The following is a 16,569-nucleotide window of genomic DNA, read 5'->3' as shown; positions in this document are numbered from 1 at the left end:
GGTCTTGAAGGCGGTCTTCCATTCATCTCCTGCTTTGATGCGAACCAAGTGATACGCACCCCTTAAATCCAATTTTGTGTATATGCTTGCTGCTCTCACTTGTTCCAACAACACAGGGATGAGGGGGAGAGGATACCGATTCTTGATGGTAATCTCATTCAATGCCCTGTAGTCAATGCAACATCTCAAATCTCCATTGGCTTTGGGAATGAAAAAGAGGGGAGATGCCGCTGGTGATCTTGAAGGTCTAATAAACCCCAGCTCGAGGTATTTGTCCAAATATTCCCGCAGATACTTTGTTTCAGGTAGGGTAAGGGCGTATATTCTCCCACAGGGCACCACTGCTCCGGGAATCAAGTCTATGCGACAGTCGTACTCTCTGTGTGGTGGGAGTCTTTCGGCCTGGCTGTTGCTAAAGACATCTGCGTAGGGTGCATAGTATGATGGAAGCGCGACCTCTTTCTCAGCGGCAGTGGCTACATGGTGGCTATTGGCTAGAATCTTTGAAGGCCTGAGCGGCGATGCGGTACAATGGACTTTACAGTACTCCGACTCGAACCTCACGGTCTTGTGGGTCCACTGGATGGTGGGGTTGTGCTTTTGTAGCCATGGTAGGCATAGAATAACACCATATTGAGGAGCATGTATGATGCAGAACGTTATGTTTTCTCTATGGGACTCATCGTACACTATTTCGTACTCCAGCGTGTTATGGGTGATGGGACCAGTTTCCAGCTCTTGTCCATCCACCGCATACACTTTCTCCGGATAGGGTCGGGGAACCGTTTGCACCTTCAATCGTTGTGCTTCGTGGAGGTCCATAAAACATCCGGTGGCTCCAGAGTCTACCACTGCCATCAGGTGTTGGGTTTCGTGGTGTACTGTAATTGTCATCGGTATAAACAAATGGTTGGAGGTATCGATATCGTATGCAGCCACTGAAGGGATGGCATATTCGCCTGAAGACTTCCCTTCTTTCTTCTTCAAGCTTTGTCGTTTCCCTCCTCCTTTTCCACGGTTAGGGCGGTGGTTTGTCCTACCCTTCCCCTACCGTACTTAGGTTTCACTGGGCATTCTCTGAGGAAGTGTCCCTTTTTTCCGCAATAGAGACACAACCCTTGTTTCCGGCGATGGTCACGTTCGCTGAGCGTTAATGACGCTCTTACCGTGCCTATTTCCATGGGTTCTGGGTGGTTATTCGTTTTCTCCCCGCTGTAGCTTCGGTCGCTGAAACCAACCCCTTTTTCTTTCTTTTTGTTATCCCCTCGTCGTTCTTTAAGCCGGTGATCCAATCGAAGCGTTAAGTCTATCAGCTCTGCACACGTACGAGGTTGAGGATCGATTTGCGCCAATACATCTTTGAGGTCTTCTGAGAGCCCTTGGTAGAAGATAGCGGACTGTTTGGCTTCTGGCCAATCTGTCTCTGCTACGAGTCTCCTAAAGTTATTTAAATAACTAACCAACTCAGTGGTTCCTTGCCGTAATCCCAAGAGATCTCGGTCCGCTGAAAACGTGTCGGCTCTGCGGTCGAACGTTTTTTCGAAACTGTCCTTGAATTCATCCCAATCGTATAATTTCGGATCGTCTCTCCGCACAAGGGGAACTGCCCATTGAGCGGCTTCTCCTCCTAGGTAGGAAATTAAGAACGCCACATGGGCCTGATTCGTACTAAACATTTTGGGCTTACAGTTGAAATGTAGGAGGACTTGTGTGAGGAACACCTGTACCTTTTTAATGTCCCCAAAAAACCTTTCCGGTGGGGCTAGCTGAATTTGGGCTGGCATCTCTACCACTACTGAAGGTGTGTGTGTCGTGCCCCCTGCATCAAACGGATTTCTTTGTAGCCTATCTACTCGGGTATGAAGCGCCGCGGTTTCCTGACGTGAAGCGGCCAATTCAGCTTGTACAAGCGTTAGGGCCGCGACTACGTCTTCTAAGGTGGCCATGATAACTCAGCACAACCAGGAGGACACTGATTCGTGGGCCGATTATTCTGTCAGGCTTGCCGGGTCCGAATCCTCAGGGCTGTGCCGATGCTCTATGGGGGCCCACCTCTGAATCGACCCAAGTCTGGCTGTGGATATACACAGACTTTTGGGGCAATTGAGCGGGGGAAGGAAAGGGTGGGGACTGCGGGGAGGGAGACCTGTGGGCGAGAGACAAGAAACACAATAAGCACTTTTATTCCCCCTTTCTCCCTTACTCTGTGCTTCACCCCCTCTCAATCCACCCTTTCTTACCTGTAAAGAAATAAGAGCAATGCAACTTGTTAAGGAGGAGGTGCGGGGGCTGCAGCTTTGCGTATCTGCTCTCTGAGGCTTAGGCGTACGTCTCTTGGACTATAAAAGAGAAGCACACACGTACACCAGAAAGGAAAGCAACAAAAGAATTGGAATGCTACCACTGCAGCGCTAAAGAAAATGTAGACCTGAATAGTTCTGAGATGGAGAAGGGGCTGGTACTCGTTAGGTGACTTTCTCCCTTCCTTTTCCGAAAGAGAGATTCCTGGTATACTGATTTGAACAAAGTCATGAAACAAATAACGTAGTATACTCTGTTTAGGAAATTTAGAGGAGTAGGGTTACACTCATTCATCCATTCAAGGTTCCTTTATCAGGCACGATATAATGTTGTATAAACTGGTTGCGAGAATGTCTTGGGACAAACAAACACGATGTGCGCAACTTGGGGATGCCCAGAGGGTTATCGTCACACTCATTCATCCATCCAACGTTGCAAAGCATACCATTCGCGGGCGCGTATTCACCCCGCACGAAACTGGGACCGGTTTCTCCAACGGCGTCAATCTGGCAGCCCAAGCGCCACTAAGTGCGCGGTCGCTCCCCTGCACGGTGAATCTCTCACCTCCAACAGGGGAGTCACAGAAGTCGTTCTATGAATGTGTCAAAGACACTCAAGGGATGCGGTCGGAGGGTGTGTCCTTTGACACTCTTACCGCCAAAGTAACTGCAAGGCAAAGCGTCCAGCTTTCCCCGGGAGATGTAGAATAATCGGCACCGCGGTCCGGACTGCAGGGCTTTTATTTCCTGCTTCCGGTCCGCTGCCGTCGTCCGCTGCTCAACGTGCTCGCGTTGCCTATTGGGATTTGTAGTCTGTGTCGTTCCGCGTCTCGCGTCTCTGCCGTCTGCAGCGAGCGCGGGAAGGCAAATCATGACAAAACAGGTATAAACGTACTCTATCTATTGATGATGTTGACCAAACCGACACTAGCTTACAGCAGTATGTTGATTTTAACTTAGGATTGTTTTTCTTTGTTGGAGCTGCCCTAAATAGTAGGAAGGTTCGACGATTAACAAGAGTTGTAGAGGCTGTAACGAATCAAGCTGCTGCTGCTCTTGGGAATCTTACGGAAGAATTGCAAATCACTAGAATTGTTGCGTTACAGAATCGTATGGTACTAGATGTTATGTTAGCAGACAGAGGTGGAGCATGTAGGATTATCGGAAGTAGTTGTTGTGTATTTATTCCTGACCACACGCCATCAGTCTATAACGCTATTAATAAATTGCATAAAATCGCAGCTGAGATTCATACAGAAAATGGCACTTGGACCTTTTCTGGATGGTTTTGGGCATTGATCACTACATGGGATGGAAAGTCTTAACTGGTCTCTGTATTATTGTAGCAGTTTTGTTTTCCTGCTGCATTTGTGTTCAGTGTGGTCCCTTAGTCTGTTCTTTATGTGTGTCATTTTGTATTCCTGATAAGAAAGCTATTGCCAATGTCACCTATCAGAAAAACTTAAACAAGGAGGTGGAAGAGATGATGAAAATTGACATATATGACGATTATCCTAATAAGCCGAATGTCTTCAGTAAATGCTGAAAGGGTCGTCTGTTGAAAACTAAAACAGCGATATGATTAAGCATTCACTGAAGACATGAATTCTCTACAGTCAAAACGTGTTTCTTGTCTTATGTTGACCACTGTCCGGACTCCATTTTGTATTGCCATGTCTCCAAGTGCTTTGCACGAGAAGAGTCCTACCTTTTCGCTAGTTGCTCTTGTAATCTGCCTAGTAACAGTCTATAAATAGCTCCTTTGTCCGTCTGGCGCATGCCCAGACTTGACCACATCTGTTATCAGTTAGTCCTTGTTTGACCATGTTTTCGCGGGCTCAGGAAATTGTTAACTCCGCCCATATATTGATCCTGTATTGAAAATGTCCATAAATGGTAATGAATTTTGCTCTATGTTGTATCCACCCACTTATGAGCCCCTCTGTTGTGTATAAAAGGGGACCGTGTACGCAAGTTCTGTGTGCTACTCTATGCAATACTGAAGAGTGTTGTGCAGGTTGTAGGACCACCCTTAAGGGTTAATAAACTCTGTCTTTGTATTTGCAGTTTCCGTGCCAACTTCCTTCTAGTTTTCGTACATAGGAGGGCGAACCCTTGTATTTTGCCGGCCTAGCTGGGGCCTGTACTCATCAGACTCACACGCATACCAAGTTCTCATTCATGCTATTTTATATTCACTAACTCATACTCATTATTACCTACTCACTCCTACTCAACCATTCTCACTCTCTTGCACCCAATCTTACACTCACTCACACATTGTCACTCATTCTTACACTGATTAACTCACAGCTCCCCACTCACACTGACTTGCACTCACTCTTATCCTCACTCCATCATTATCACTCACCCTGACTCACTAATACTCACTCACTGACATTTAATCTCCTTTATTGCCACTCCTATCATTGACTGTCACTTTCAATCACACACATATACCCACATACACACATGCTTGCACAGAAACACTCCCTCTCTAACACAAACACACTCTCACCTGCAAGCACGCACACAACATACATTTAAAAACATATTTTACTTACCCGATACTCCAGCTTTTATTACACTAATGGTGAATAATGTACAATTATTCACTGTTAGCGTAATTTAATAATTGGCTGAAAAGAAGGGAAAAGCCACCCGTGTCTTCTTGGCACTGGTTTTGCCACCTCTGAGGCCAGAGGTCGCAAAGGCAGTCTCAGGGGTCGCAGTGAGCAAGCCAGAGGTCCTAGCTGCGACCACAGGCAACCCCTAAACGATGTCCATGTACAGAGCCCAAGGGCGGAGCTCCTGCTTCCGCTAGTGCTCTCGATGGAAGGCGAGGTTGGTGGTTTGGGCCTGGCACTTATGTAGGTTTGCTAAATCCATAAAGGTGGCCAAGCGGAGGGAGCTATAATTGGCCTTATATATCATCAGAAGATGCAAGAGTCCTGTCCTCTGGACCCTGAAGTTTGCGCCCACATGCAGAGGTACAAAAAGTGCCTTGAATATGTTGTTGGGGTATGGGCTATAAGCTGTGGTGGGACGAGTTCCTGACAACTGATCACTAGCATGCAATGGTGTCGGGTGTCATAAAAATACAGAAAAATGCTCAGCAATCTACATGAAATTACATGACAGGCATGCATACCTATGGGCCTAGAGGCCCATAGGAATGAATGGGAAGACATTCTCGATTTGCGATTCTCAATTAGAGAATCGCAAATTGAGAATGCAATTTCAAGGGTGCCAGGGTGTCAAAAGGTCACAATGTTGCACCCCTGAAATGTACATGTCTCACATGTGGTGCACATACATGCCCTAAGGGCATGTATGTGTGCCACATGGCACTTTGAAAAATGCAAAAAAGTGCATTTTTCAAAGAAATCGCAAATTACCACGAGCTTGAAGTTGGTGGTAATTTGCGATTCCTTAAGGTCAAATTGCACTTTTTCTGGGCCTCTTATTTTATATTTAAGGACTTCCAATTTGCGATTCCTTAAATGCAATCGCAAAATAAGGAATTGCAAATTTTGCGATTCCTTATTTTGCGAGGCTGTTTTCCTTTCATACATCCCACTTAGCTACATTGCAATCGCAAGCGCCGAAATTCTGCGAATTTTGAATGATACATATGGCCCTAAATCAATACATATGAATCCCCCACTTGCTGTATGCTTTATGAAGCTCTAGTATCTTTCATGTTTAATAACTATTGAGTTTAAATATGTGTTTCTTTGTCCAGGTGGATTGTTATAATGCAACAATGATTATTGCTTTACAAAGAAAGTTAAAATAATTTAACAGGAAACAGAATATTTACTGTTACTTCTAAGAAAGCGAATTTGAACTTAATGGTATTTTTTCATCTTCCTTTTATTGACTTTTCCTTCACTTCTGTTTACCCTTTATGTTGATTTTTGGTCCGCTTCATTTTATTCATTCATTTAATTTGCATATGTACACTTATTTATGTACAATTAGGCCCTGCATGCCCTGAGGATGCAATATCTTAACCTCTTCAGTGCCCATGACGAGATAGTCTCGTCATGGAGCACGGTTGCGCTGTGCCCATGACGAGACTATCTCGTCATGAACCCCACCCACTAGTGCAACGCCCGGCACAGGAGGGGGAAAGGGCGTGGCACTGAAGGGGTTAAAGTAGTAATAGTAAAACATATGTGGGACAACATTAAGCTTTGTCTTTTGTTGACCTTTATCATTATGAGAACAAAGAACTTGTTACAAATAAACTCCAAACGAAAAAATGTTGAATAAGAGTTTATTCCGGTCACTTCCTCAAGAAGCCTCAGCTGACTCTCAAATAACTGTCACCAAGCTCCGGGATGCGCTAGCGAGCCCGCAGCAAGATGGCCTCACACTAGTGCAGCTCTGCTGGTCAGGGCAGCAATCCGACAATTATCCTGTGTCTCTCGGTGGAATCTGGAATCGTACTGCAGCGTAATTGATTCCCCTGAATATGGGCAGCAGATCGCGGTGTTGAAAACGTCTGGCTGATCGCCTTACGAGCTGTTTTCCTGAAGGGATTGAGACCGCGTCTCTAGGCTTAAATAGCGGCGCGCGCCTCCTGATCACCGCGATTACACAGCGAGACGCGCTGCTGGACTATGGCTGGTGGAGTGGTGCCTTCCAGAACGGCGCGGAACAAAGACTTTGTTGTGCGCGGTGATTGGAGGTACGCGGCAGGAGTGCGTGAAACGGTTGGCGGCGCTGGCACTGTCGCCGAGGCCTGCATTACCCGGGTGAGTGGGTGGCGGCACGGCTCTGGTGCTGGAGACCCCTGCTGCAGCTGCCTGTGCTAGGAGCAGCGCTGCCGTGGGACCCTCGGCTGTGGTGTGGCAGCGATCGTCATCGGCACTGTTCGACAGGGACGCTCCTATGCTGCTTGCCGTTGACCTTCCACACGGTACATTATAGGGAGATGCGGACCCGTGCCGGGTAGCGAAGTGGGCCTCCCGTCTCTGATTAGCGCTGCAATATCGTAAGGCCGCCATTTTGAAGCACCAGCCTGCGAGTGAGGCCTGTTGCCTAGATTTCAGGCTATCGACCTACGAGGCTGCTATAAGATGTTCAGCAGTCTTATCTGTGAGACGCGTACTGCCTGCAGGTGGTGCTCTGCCTGGGGCCTGTTCTTGGATATCATTTTACTGGCCATCATCTGGCTAACAGGGGCATATCAGTGCAAAGCGGACTATCAGTCTGGAGGTGGTTTCTGGTGATTTCATTGGCAGTCTTCCCTTTGCAGCTGGAGATCACGACTCCTTGGATATCTGTATGGGAATCAGTCGGGCCTCCACATCTGTCATCCCCTGTGTGCTGGTTTGAGTAACAGGACAGAGGCCCTAATATAGCGCATTGACGCGGACCCTCCTTGTCGCCAACTGCCTGAGCTACATCCACTGACAGCGTGGGCAAGCTGGACAAGCAGGTACAATCCAAGCTATCCTTTGACTCGAAACAACTTAAAAAGTCAACTGCGCAAGCCACGTTGGACACAGAGACTGATGTTGATACCAGTGGCCTTAGTAAACTCGAGCAGATGATGTTTGCAATGCAGCAAAGTTTACATACCATTGATAGTAAAATAGATACGCTCGACCTTCGCATGGACAACATGGCGTCCAAACTGGATAAGCATGGGGCAAGCCTAATGGAAGCGGAACAGCGTATTTCAAACTCCGAGGACAAGATTGAAGACATCACCAAGTCCTGTGCGCAGATGGAAAAACTACTCTCGGTGATTAATGCAAAGAATGAGGTCTTGGAAGCCAGGTCCAGGCACAACAATCTGCAAATTATTGGGGTACCTGAATCCACCAACATTGTGAAAATGGAGCTGTACATTGAGGACATGCTTAAGTCGCTGTTTAGTGTGGAGAACTTTTCCAGCATGCTAGTGGTCGAGAGGGCGCACCGCTCCCTGACGCCTCGCCCAGCTCCCGGGGCTCCCCCACGTCCGATCATCGCCAAACTCCTCAATTATAGAGATCGCGATGTGGCACTCCGGATGGCGAGGGAAATGGGCACTACGAAATATCAAGGTACGGAGGTTCAGCTCTTCCCAGACTTTACGAAGGCGGTACAGCAAGCCAGGTTTGAGTTCCAGCCGATAAAAAAGAAACTACAGGTGCTGAAAGTTCAGTATGCGATGCTCTACCCGGCCCGGCTCAAGATTCAGCATGGCAGCAAGCACAGAATATTTATGACTCCAAAGGACGCTATGCTCTTTGTCAAACAGCTAGAGCGCAGGGCCGCATCGACGGAGGAAGGTGACGAAGCGGACAATGAGGATTGAAGCGGCTATGGACGTGTGGAGGACTGACTCTGTTGCTGTTATCCACAATGTTCTGGAGTAAGAGCTGGCGTATGTAATACACGCAATGTCATGCTATTATGTGTTTCTTTTTGTTTTCTATTTTTCGATGTATGGTTGAGGTTTAACTATGCTTGTTAAGCGTGTTCGTTCTATTCTAAATGCGTGTCATCAATGATGCTGCGTGAGGTTCGAGTTGGTGGCAGTTGGAGCTGGTCTGAGAGAGTGTGTGGAGCGGTGGCTCGTCGGACCTACTAATAAAGACTATCTACTTGACTATCGTGTGTGGAGTGGTACTTATGTCTACCAAGGATACCACATACATTTTGGCGACGACGGGGCGAGCCACCGGAGCTGTTGTGTAGCATTGGCAACAGTGAACACTACGAACGACTATCGCACTCTAGAAAGAGGAAACCAGAGAAACCCCATCACGTTTTTACCACGTCCAGCGCCACGAACCACAACAACGAACCACTACAACCGCGGGACGAAGCTACAAGCTTGCGCAGTTTTCTGTGGATGTCAAACTGTGTTCGTCGTCATCTTACCTCCTCCAGCGGCAGTTTCATTGACGAGAAGTCTGTGCTCTTCTCCGGCGGCAGTCTGTATTTCAAGTAAGAGGAGAGCAGTTGTGGTGAAAGTGACGTTTGGTGTTGTGTGGCGTGTACGACACACAGCAATTGGTGGTGGCTGGTTGCAGAGATCTATTGAGCGGGAGCTCCGTATTCGTTGATGGTCCTTCACGAATGATGACGCAATAGAACACTGCAGCGTGATTCGGTGAAACCGTGTTTGTTCAGCCAATTGAATACCTTTCAGTTCTTTCGTCAGTACGCGAAGGCAGTGTACAGATTGGTCAGCACTGTTTTCTCCTCAACCAATTGATAACTGTGTTTACACGAGTTACCACGGTAACGACCGTTGAGTGTCTGCGGTGGAGAACAGCGACGGTGAAGATCTTCGTGTGTCTGGTGTTTCACGGTGAAGAACATCGAGCTTTTGCGTGAACGTGTATTTGTGCTTAGAATTGGATGTAAGGGATTACTTTGACTTTGGCAAGCGGAAAGGAAAAAACATTACGAAACGAACTGAGGTGTTTTCATCTGAAATTGGAGTCTGGTATTAACTGTGTTAGGGAAAAGCGCAACATGGCAAATGTATTTACTGAGTTATTTATGCTGTGTGCCAATTAAGGAACATTTTTCCAGTTTACCAATTTGAGTCAACGACATAGTGAAGTTAGGTAGAACTTACAAGGGTCTTAGGCAGTCATGCAATCAGTGAATCCTCCTCCTCCTTTTTTAGAAAATCCGGGTACGCCTCAGATCCAATGGAGACAGTGGTTTGATGCGTTTGAAACGTATGTGGGTGCAATAGGTGCCTCACGTTACAGGGCAGAACGAAAGAAATTTCTATTGTTAAATTCATTGGGTTTTGAAGGTAGGGAAGTTTTTAAGCATCTTCCTGATATCGTTTTGGCAGAAGGAGAGGTGTTGGACGAGTATCAGGAAGCGGTAAAAAAACTCATTATAAAATTTGATGTTCAGCCAAGTCTAGTTGTCTTGAGGCACAAATTTTTTAAGAGGGTGCAGTTGCAATGTGAAGACGTAGACACATTTCTTAGCGCTTTGCGCAAACTTTGTGCGGAATGTCAGTTTGGGGAATACAGAGATCAGTTAGTCAGGGACCAGTTCATTGCACATTGTACTGACAAACAAATACAACAAAAACTACTCACTATGGGTAACCCCAGTCTAGAAGAGATTATTAAAGTAGCAAAAAGCGTGGAATTGGCACAGAATTCTATCAAAGAATTGAGTGCGAGCAGCACATCCAAAGAATTGGTAAATGCAGTTGCTACTTCTAGTGTTAATAGCAATTCTACTAACAAGGTGAAATCGAGTGACAAGGGGGCGCTTAACAAGAAGAATATTTGTTATAGGTGTGGGTACCCTCCTCATGGAAAAGATTATAAGTTTTGTCCAGGGAAAAATGCAAAGTGTCACAAGTGTGGTAGATTTGGGCATTTGGCCAAAGTATGTCAGACTGGTGGGAATAAGAGTGAAAAGGTTAATTGTATAAGAGATGAGCAACTGAGTGAAGGTGACATGGTGCAAAATTTTCAAGATATGATTGTCACGGTTACGGATGAGAGTGTTGTTTATGGAAATCCTTCGGATTGTGTTGATCCTTATGCTGAAATTACTGTGGGTACAGTGGTTTTGAGGTTATTAGTAGATTCAGGAGCTAGAATCACTATGATCACATATGAACTCTTTAAGAAGTCATGGGATGAAAGGACACTTTTTCCACCAGATAGAGAACCAGTTTCATATGAGGGACGGAAAATAGAGCTGGAGGGATACATTGAAGATGTTTTGCAATATAAAGATCGTAGAATTCATGGAAAAATCTATGTTGCTGTGCGTGGATTAAATATTCTCGGGTGGTATCACCAAGGCCTGTTTGGCATGATTCTGAGACCAGGAACTACTGAACAGGTACTAGTGGTACAGGATTTACCTGATCCAAGTGGTCTAGAAAAAGAGTTTCCGAGTGTGTTTTCTGACAAGCTAGGTAAGGTTGAAGGTTTCAAGCATATGATTAAGATAAAAGACAATGCGGTACCTGTGAAGCATAAAGTAAGGTCAGTGCCGTTTAGTCTTAGAGCTGATCTTAAGAATGAATTGGTCAGATTGGAGAGTGCTGGTGTGATTGAGCCTGTGGAGTCAAGTTTGTGGCTTAGTCCATTAGTTGTCGCGCGAAAACGGAATGGTGAGATTCGTTTGTGTGTTGATTTGAGGAGTCTCAATAAAGAGATATGGGTGGATGCACACCCTCTACCAAAAATTGGTGATTTACTTGAAGAATTGAGGGACGCTCAATGGTTCTCAAAAATAGATCTAGCGTCTGCATATCATCAAATACTTTTGGATGTGGATTCACGACACTACACTGCTTTCAACTCTCCTTTCGGGACTTTCCAATTCTGTCGTATGCCCTTTGGGTTAGCGTCAGCAGCTTCGGTTTTCCAAAGAGTGATGCAGGTTGTACTCCGAGGTGTTAAAGGTGTGGTCATTTTCCAAGATGATGTTTTGATATTCAGTAAGTATCTGGAGGAACATGATAAGATTTTAAGATCAGTTTTAGGTGTTTTTGAGAGTAAAGGTATTGTGGTGAAGAAAAGTAAATGTGAATTCTGGAAGAGGGAGATTGAATTTCTTGGACATTTGGTTTCGGGTGATGGGGTGAGCCCTAGACCCGGGTTGGTGAAGGCGGTTGTGGAGTGTCCGAGTCCAAAGAACAAGGATGAGTTGCGTTCATTTTTGGGTCTGTGTGAATTTTATTCACGGTTTATACCTGATTATGCTTCAAAAATGAAAGCTCTTTCTAATATGGTGAGATCCAAGGTCAATTTTGTTTGGGATGACAATTGTCAAGCGACTTTTGAATTGGTCAAGGCTGAAATGCTTAATGCAAAAACTCTTAGAGCCTATGATCCGGCGGTGCCGTGTGTGATCACGGTTGATGCTAGCCAGTATGGGTTAGGGGCAGTGCTCACACAGGGGACAGGTGAGAGTGAAGTGACTATTAGTTATGCTTCTAGAGTACTTAGAGATCCGGAGCTCAATTATTCTGTGATCGAAAAGGAGTTGTTAGCCTGTTACTGGGCGTGTGAAAAGTTTAGGACATATATTTGGGGAAGAAAATTTATCATACAAACAGATCACAAACCTCTGATATATATTCTAGGTGGCGAAAGGTTAAAATATGCCACTCCTCGTATTGCTAGGCTGACCACAAAACTTCTACAATATGATTTCATCACAAAACATATACCAGGTAAACAAAATGTAAGAGCTGATTTGTTGTCTAGGTTACCCCTGTCTGAGGAGGTAGTTGTGGATCAAGATGATGATAAAGAGGATTGCTTTATAGCAGTCGTTGATGCTGTGGATAACAAAGCGTGTAGCGAGGCAGAGTGGAAGAAGGCTGTGAGTGAGGATTTGACACTTGTCAGTGTGAAGGAGTACATTGTGAAGGGGTGGCCTCGAGAGAGGTGTGTATCACAGGACATTCAGCCTTTTTGGAAAATTGCAGAAGAATTGTCTATAGAAGATGGTGTGATTATGAGGGACGGTAGGTGTGTTCCTCCTTTGGGTGTGCGTGTGAAGTTAATTGACTGTGCGCATGAAGGTCACCTTGGAACTACCATGACAAAAAAACGTCTCAGGCTTCATTATTGGTGGCCCTCAATGGACAAAGATATAGAGTGTAGGGTCAAACAATGTGGGATTTGTTGGGGTGCTGAAAAAGGATTGAAAGTGGTCACTCCTCCGCTTCAACCTATTCCCTATCCCACGAAGCCAAGGCTTAAAGTGGGAATTGATCTGGTGGGTCCTTTTAATTTTCTGCCTCATAATTTGCGTTTTGCTTTTGTGCTCATGGATTTTCACAGCAAATGGCCTGAGGTTAAGTTTTGTGCTTCACCTACTGCTGGAAATGCTATTTTATTTCTCAAAGAGATCTTTATGAGAGAGGGGTTCCCGGAGGCCATGGTTTCAGATAATGGTGTACAATTTGTAAATCAAGAAATGAAGGAATTTTTGAATGAGTCAGGTGTGAAGCATTTGAGAAGTTCGGTTGGACATCCACAAACCAACGGGTTGGTTGAGAGAATGAATAGGGTGGTTGTGGAATGCATCAAGTGGGCCAAACACAATTGCTTAGATGTGGAAGGTGCTGTTAGGTCGATGCTGTGGTTTTATCGTACCACACCACATTCTTTGACGAAAATTGCACCTTTTGTTTCACTCAAGGGTAGAGTGCCAACTTCTACTCTCTATCCAGGATGGTTGTTGAGGACGGTGGGCAATAAGGTTGTGTCTAATGTAGATAGTGTTGCGTTGGAGACTCGTGTCAAAGCAGCACAAGAGAAGATGGCTATTATGTACAATCAGAAAAAGTCAGCCAAAGAAATAATGCTGTCACCTGGTGATATGGTCCGCATCAAGAACACAAGAGGTGTTAGGAAGGGTGGTGTGACTTTTGGTGAACCTGTATGTGTGGAAAGGGTTTGTGGTGGTGCGGTGATGGTTGAAGGTGGTCATTGGTGGAATATGAGTAAGGTGGTCAAAGTACAAGTGGTTTCAAACAAACCTGTGGAGTCATCAATTTCCACGGGGTGTCCTAATGTTCCCTCCAAAATGGGTCTGGGGACGAGTGTGTCTGGTCTGGAAAGGGAAAGGGAGAGGTCTTTGCGTGTTAGACGTCTTCCGTGGAAGCTGCGTTAACCATTTATTAATGTTCTGGTATTGGGAGCATTCATGGTACAGTTAAGATTACTGTAGAGTCTTAGTGGTATTGTTATGCCAATAGAAGTTGTGGTTTGTGTTTCTTATAACTTCACAATTGTTACTGATGCTGTTGTATATGTATTTTTTTTTATTTCACCATTGTTTATGTTTTCTCTATTTTATTTCTTTGTGTCTTTGTGTTTATTTTGTTGTTACAAAAAGAGGTAATATGTTGTGCTTAACTATGCTTGTTAAGCGTGTTCGTTCTATTCTAAATGCGTGTCATCAATGATGCTGCGTGAGGTTCGAGTTGGTGGCAGTTGGAGCTGGTCTGAGAGAGTGTGTGGAGCGGTGGCTCGTCGGACCTACTAATAAAGACTATCTACTTGACTATCGTGTGTGGAGTGGTACTTATGTCTACCAAGGATACCACACTATTATGTGTTTCTTTTTGTTTTCTATTTTTCGATGTATGGTTGAGGTTTGGACCTGAACTATGTAGCAACCACTATCCTCTGGACTTGTGGTATGCGTTTCCTTTTTTGAGACCATTAATGATCCGGTGTTGCTGGTTGCTCGTGCACTAGCCCTGTTGGGGGCCCCTATGTCTGCACGGGAATGAACTTAAAACTCAAGAGCACGGATTTGCTGGAACCGTGTTGTGCTAACACTTGTGCAGTCAGTAATTGGATGTGCGAACTTATAATATCCTTATGTTGCTGCATATGATATATGATTTGATGGTATTATACGTGCTATGGGCTGGGATGAGGGTTGTAATGCACCATGTTGCACATCTCTGAGAGTCGAGGGTGGTCAACGCTGCATGTCTTGGGTGTTGCATTTAAGTCTCGAGCTCATGTGTTTTCTATCTGCACTGGTTTTGATGCAACATGTTATGGTCTGCTCTGCTGAGGGGGAAACACGGGTATGGCTTTGACCCCCCCTCATTCCAACGAGGGGATATCTGGGCTGCTAGTGACCTCCATAAGGTTACACCCCAAGTGGTTCTACGTTTGTTACTAGGGTATGGGCAGGCTTTCTGCTTGTGGTGGGCGGAGGGGAGGTTTTTGGAGTGTTGAGTTTCTGAGGTAAACAACCTTTACAACGCAACTTTTACAACGCACTACCTTTACAACGCAATTTTTACAACGTATTTTCTTTTACACGCATGCATTTACAACGCATGTTTTTACAACGAAAGTACCTTTATTTCGCAAAGACTTTTACAACGGAAGTATTATATTTTAAATTATTATTTATTTAGTTATAAATTAATATTATTTATTCTAAAAAAAAAATTGAAAAGAATAATTAATTTAATTTTCAAATAATGAGAAGCTTATAAAATATTTTCATTAATATAATGCTATGTAAGATATTTATATTTATAATTAAATTAATTTGCTTAGTCAAAAAATAAAAAAGAAGATTTAATACTCTAGTAATAATCTAGTATATATAATTAAAAATAAAATGTGATTAATTAATTAAATTATTTATAAAATTATTTACTAAAAAAATCAATCAAATTGCAAAATAATACTCCTTAAAAATCAAATAAATATTAATATTAACAGTTATATAATAAATTAATATTTATTTAATTAAAAATTACAATTATTTGCTTAATCAAAAAAAATAAGGAGAAAATTAATACTCTAGTAATAATCTTGTATATATAATTAAAAATATACTGTGATTAATTAATTAAATTATTTATAAATTTAAATAATAAAAAAATCTATCAAAATGCAAAATAATACTCTTTACAAATTAAATAAATATTAATATTAACAGTTAAAAAAAAGACATAGAGCAAAGATATGTTGAAAATAATTTGCTTTATAAAAGATCCAAAAAAAAAAAAAATGAAAAAATATTACAACAATTTTCTTTAAAATGTAAAACAAATAAATTTATTTTTAAAATAATTTAGAAGTAGGAAATTTAATTAAAAAGATAAATAGAAAATAAATTCCCACGGTTTAGTATTGATTTGTATGGGTACAATTGTCCTTCATTTATTTCTATAGCTGAAGCTGGATGTCCCGCGGACTGGAAAGCAAGATGAGAAGAAAGAAGAAAGGGGAACTTTGGAAAGAAAATGATATAAGGGTAGAGGTAAGGATGGAATTAGGTTATTTTAGAAGTAAAAAGATAGAATAAATAAGTATTTATTAAAAAAATACATTAATACAAATAAAGAAAACATTGTTTCTGGTTTCGATTGTTTATTGAAAAAATAAAAAATAAATATTTATGATTTAATGTAATTTTACAAAATATTAACATATATTAAAAAAGTAACATTTAATTTATTTACATTAAATACATATTTGTCAAAATAATAGGAAAAAATAGTCCGTTTTTCATCTTTGAAGCTTTCAATGACGTAAGGACGTATACGTAAACGTAATCCGCCATTTTGAAGAGCATCGATGGAGGAAGCAGCTGGAAGCTGATCTACGTCCAGGTAGGAAACAATTTTAACTTTATTTATACATTTTAGATTAAAAAAGGATACATATATTGTTAAGAAAGGATAAGGAGAGGTTGCGGTGTTTGAATGTTTTGTAAAACTTGTTAAAAAAGCATGTCGGCGATCATTTTATTAGCGTATGCCTATGTCGGG

Source organism: Triturus cristatus, chromosome 3_2 (genome assembly GCF_964204655.1).
Source record: "Triturus cristatus chromosome 3_2, aTriCri1.1, whole genome shotgun sequence".
NCBI classification, from domain to species: Eukaryota; Metazoa; Chordata; class Amphibia; order Caudata; family Salamandridae; genus Triturus; species Triturus cristatus.
Note: the sequence above shows the minus strand (reverse complement) of the source record.